The sequence below is a fragment of the Schistocerca americana genome, chromosome 11, assembly GCF_021461395.2.
Source record: "Schistocerca americana isolate TAMUIC-IGC-003095 chromosome 11, iqSchAmer2.1, whole genome shotgun sequence".
Classification (NCBI taxonomy): domain Eukaryota; kingdom Metazoa; phylum Arthropoda; class Insecta; order Orthoptera; family Acrididae; genus Schistocerca; species Schistocerca americana.
The window spans coordinates 10055021-10060546 of NC_060129.1; the positions used below are offsets into that span (position 1 = coordinate 10055021).

At 35.8% G+C, this 5526-nt stretch overlaps 1 non-coding gene across 1 annotated transcript; it reads left to right on the forward strand.

Annotated features, from left to right (window-relative positions):
* The first annotated feature begins 1121 nt into the window (after positions 1-1121).
* On the forward strand, positions 1122-1196 carry Trnas-cga. Its single transcript has one exon. It is a non-coding gene; the product is annotated as a tRNA-Ser (tRNA).
* The last annotated feature ends 4330 nt before the right edge of the window (positions 1197-5526 follow it).

Here is a 5526-nt window from a genome sequence, read left to right on the forward strand (position 1 = left end):
CCTGGCCAAATGGGGCAAATAGACGTGGGAATTACAATCGGGCACATTGTAGTAATTTCAGAAGGGGAAGAACAAATAGAACATACCAAAATTTTGTACCCAGAATACAACCTGAAATGAATAGAATGAAGTTTGTTAGGAAATTTTGGGAAAATTCTTTATCTGAAAACAAAGATGACCAAAAAAAAATTTTTCAAAATCTTAATTTGAATTAGAAGAAAACACTTTGACAAATTTATTTGACAGTAATAATGCAGTAGTAGCTGTTGATAGTGATGAGAACAGATCTGATGAGTATGGTTTAGTGAGAATGTTGAGTGACTGTGAAATGAGTGAAAATGCTGATACTGGTGCTGTATGTGTGGAAGCTGACGTTCATGTGCTAAGCAATGGAAGTGAAAATAACAATGCAATTCCAGGTGAAATTACAGTAGATAATAAACAGGAAAATGAGGATGTGGTAGAACAGAGTAGTCACAGTGTTGAGGTTGTTGAAGAAGAGTGTGAAAAGAGAAATGACTCTGCTGTTGAAAATACTATTAAATGTGATGATAATGTTTCTAATGATGATGATGATGATAATGAAGTTGTTGATTATATGTTACTTAATGAATTAGATGAGGTGATATATGTAGAAGATAAAGTTGATGATTTGATGCTGAATGATTCTGGAATTTCTGGTGAGGGTTCGAGTAACGAGTTAGAAAGCAGTACCACAGTGCCTGATAGATTAATGTTACCACTTGATGTTAGTGATGTCGTGTCTGAATGTGTTTGTGAAAGTGGAAAAGAAGATCTAATTAGTGATAGAGTACTAAGTGTAGTCAATGACTGTAGTAGTAAGTGTCAGTATGGTGATCAAAAGTGTAAGGTCTCAAGTGAAATTTGTCAGTGTGTGCACTCAGATGATAAAATTGTCATGAGAAATGTGGAACAGTCTCCTGGTGGATGTTTCTCATTCTGGAAACATCCCCCAGGCTGTAGCTAAGCCATGTCTCCGCAATATCCTTTCTCTCAGAAGTGCTAGTTCTGCAAGGTTCGCAGGAGAGCTTCTGTAAAGTTTGGAAGGTAAGAGACAAGGTACTGGCAGAAGTAAAGCTGTGAGTACTGGGCGTGAGTCGTGCTTCGGTAGCTCAGTTGGTAGAGCACTTGCCCACGAAAGGCAAAGGTCCCGAGTTCGAGTCTCGGCTGGGCACACAGTTTTAATCTGCCAGGAAGTTTCAGTCTCCTGGTGCTAGTATGATTAGTAAATCTGTAGAATCTGTAATAAATGGTATTGATTGTGATAAAGGAGTGAATATTCGGGACATAGAAGAGGATTTGTTATTTGGAAATGAGGTCAGTAAAATTGGTGAAGAATTTGGAAGTCCATATATTGTAGTACAGATTAATGATTGGATAGGAAACTGTCTTCTGGATACAGGCAGCCCAATTACAGGAATATCGAGAAAGCTAAGAGACAGGATGAAAAATAATAAAAATTTCACAGAATTTCCAGTAACAGGAGTAAGGATAAAAGGGGCAACAGGAAAAAGCAGTAAGTTGATAACCACACAAGTCTTACTTTAATTTAATCATGTACAATTTATACAAGGATGCTTAGTAATTGATGATTTAAATGAAAATTTGATACTAGGTATGAACTGGATTGTTAAGGATAAAGTAAATTTTCAGAATGAGATTTTCACTCTGCAGCGGAGTGTGCACTGATATGAAACTTCCTGGCAGATTAAAACTGTGTGCCCGACCGAGACATACAGTCGGTCGGGCACACAGTTTTAATCTGCCAGGAAGTTTCAAAGTAAATTTTATCTGGTGTGACATGAATATAACATTTGTTGAAGGAAAAAGTGGAATTCATGGGGAAGCGAGTATTGTAATGGAAGGTCATGGTCTAAGTGGTCAGATTAGTGTGATGCATGAGTCTAATGATGATGTTTATTGTGAGGAAGGGGAATAATTTGGTATTGATGAGGGTAGTGCTAATTATTATAGTAAACTGGTGGGTAGCTAGAAAGGTATTTGAAACTGAAAGCCTTAATGCAGAAAACAGAAGAGGGCTTGAAAATTTTTTGTGGAATTATAATGACATATTTCATATAAAACCAAAGAGAGTAAAAGGGTATCAATGTAGACTAAAATTAAAAGCTCATGACCCGTTTTTCATAAAACTGTATGCTATCCCTATCCGTAAGAGAAAGGAGGCAGAAAGAGAACTTCAGAAAACAAAAAGGTGGAAAAAAATAAAAGTAGTAGTAGTTCTTACAATAACCCATTAACACTATTTTCGAAACGAGGTGGGGGTATTCGTTTAGTGCTCGATTCTAGGCACCTGAATAAATATTTGGAGAGAGAAACTGACCACCCTGAAAGTATATATGAACTACTAAATAAGTCTGAAAATGTAAAATATATGACTAGCCTTGACTTGACTTCTGGATTTCATCAGATTGAATTAGAAAGAGATTCTAGAAAATACACTGCATTTTTTTTAATGGGAAATGTTTTCAATATTGTGTTGTACCATTTGGTTTAAATGTATCTGTAGCAGAATTTGTTAGGGGATTGGACTTCGTTTTGGCTAGAGAATTTTAGAAAAGTTAATTATTTATGTGGATGACATTTGGTATCAAGCAAGACCTGGGAGGAACATATTCAAATTTTAAAGGAAATTGGAGAGAAAATGAGACAGGTGGGGGGGGTATGACTTTAAAATTAGGAAAATGTAAGTTTGCAATAAAAGAATTAAAGTTTCTTGTCCACTGCATAAATGAAAAAGGGATATTGCCTGATTGAGAAAAGATTGAGGCCATCACAAAGTTCCCAAAACCTAGTAATAAAAAAGATTTAAAATCTTATTTTGGATTAGTTAACGTCTATCAAAAATATGTGAAAACACAAGACACTTAATGCATCATGCTTGAACAACTTGTTAAGAAAAAATGCAGTGTGCAATTGGTCTGATGAATGTCAGATAGCTTGTGACAGAATTAAGCAAGAATTGGCAGAAAGTGAAATCCTCCATAGTCCTGATTCATCTTTACCATTTTATTTGATTACAGACAGTCATGATTATGTACTGGGGGTACATTTATTCCAAGAGAAAGAAATTAATGGGAAAATTGAACATCATTCTATAGCATTTGCAAGCAGAACCTTACAAAAACATAATAGAAATTACATTTTAACTTAAAAGGAACTTTTGGCAATTGTATGGGGATTGAAAAAATTTAAAAATGATTGGTTTGGGCATGAAGTCAAAGTTTATACAGAACAAAAACCATTAACTTACAAGAGTGTAAACTGTATCATGGGAGAATTACCAGGTGGTCAATGTTCTTACAGCAGTTTAAATACACAGTTCATTTTATAAAGGGTAAGGAAAATGTCATTGCTGATGCTCTGTCAAGAATGCCAGTGGGGAATGGAAATGATAATGGAAATAATAGTCAGGAGGGAAAGTTTAAAAGAATGTATTTTAAAGATGTCAAAGAGAAAGTGAAATTAGAAAAATCTGTAATCAATCGAGAAGATTTGAAAATGGTGATGATCATTGGAAGCTTGTTAAAAGTTATTTATGGAATTAAGGTCGTGAGAAAGTACAAATGTATTATCAGGTTTTCAAAGGTATTCTATTTTATAGACACAGCACAGATAGTGATGCTTGGAAAGTTTGCTGGCCATATTCTCACATAAATACTTTGATAAAGTACACACATGAAAGCTTCGGACACAGTGGTACATTGAAATGTATTAAAAAACTACAAGAGTGTATATATTTGCATAATATGTCATAATAATTCCAATCCCAAAGAAAGGAGGTGTTGACAGATGCAAAAATTACTGAACTATGAGTTTAATAAGTCACAGCTGCAAAATACTAACTCGAATTCTTTACAGACGTATGGAAAAATTGGTAGAAGCCGACCTCAGGGAAGATCAGTTTCGATTCCGTAGAAATGTTGGAACTCGTGAGGCAATATGACCTTACAACTTATCTTAGAAGAAAGATTAGGGAAAGGCAAACCTATGTTTCTTGCATTTGTAGACGTAGAGAAAGCTTTTGACAATGCTGACTGGAATACTCTCTTTCAAATTCTAAAGGTGGCAGGTGTAAAATACAGGGAGCCAAAGGCTATTTACAATTTGTACAGAAACCAGATGGCAGTTATGAGAGTCGAGGGGCATGAAAGGGAAACAGTGGTTGGGAAGGGAGTGAGACTGGATTGTAGCCTCTCCCAGATGTTATTCAATCTGTTTATTGAGCAAGCAGTAAAGGAAACAAAAGAAAAATTCGGAGTAGGCATTAAAATCCGTAGAGAAGAAATAACAACTTTGAGGTTTGCTGATGACATTGTAATTCTGTCAGAGACAGCAAAGGACTTGGAACAGCAGTTGAATGGAATGGACAGAGTCTTGAAAGGAGGATATAAGATGAACATCAACAGAAGCAAAACAAAGATAATGGAATGAAATCGAATTAAGTCAGGTGATGCTTAGGGAGTAGTAAAGGAGATTTGCTATATGGGGAACAAAATAACTGATGATGATTGAAGTAGAGAGGATATAAAATGTAGAGTAGTAATGGCAAGGAAAGTGTTTCTGAAGAAGAGAAATTTGTTAACAACGAGTATAGTTTTAAGTGTCAGGAAGTCGTTTCTGAAGGTATTTGTATGGAGTGTAGCCATGTATGGAAGTGAAACACGGATGATAAATAGTTTGGACAAGAAGAGAATAGAAGTTTTTGAAATGTGGTGCTACAGAAGAATGCTGAAGATTAGATGGGTAAATCACATAACTAATGAGGAGGAATTGAATAGAATTGGGGAGAAGAGGAATTTGTGGCACAACTTGACAAGAAGAAGGGACGGGTTGGTAGGACATGTTCTGAGGCATCAGGGGATCACAAATTTAGCATTGGAGGGCATCGTGGAGGATAAAAATTGAGAGGGAGACCAAGTGATGAATACACTAAGCAGATTCTGAAGGATGTAGGTTGCAGTAAGTACTGGAAGATGAAGAAGCTTGCGCAGGATAGATAGCATGGAGAGCTGTATCAAACCAGTCTCAGGACTGAAGACCACAACAACAACCACAACAATGTCCAGATGAGTTAGGACCTTACTTGCCTGCTGTGATAATTGTCAAAGAACAAAAGTTAGTAACAAAACCAGCAAGAGATTTCTACAAAATGTGGTACAACATAAACAGTTGGATTTGGTAGGGATAGATTTGTATGGTTAACTTCCAAGAGCTAAAGGGGGATTTCAGTATATTTTTGTCATTGTGGATTAGTTTTCCAAATATGTGAAATTTTATCCTTTAAAGAAAGCAAGTAGTAAGAAAATTGCTTCTACATTTATGAAGGACTACTTTATTAAAGTGGGTACACCTAAGACCATTTTATCTTGCAATGGGAGCCAATTTACATCTAAATTTTGGAAGGAATGTGTAAAAGAACATCACATCAGACATATCTTAATATCACCCTATTCACCTAAATGCAACCCAACTGAACAGTACATG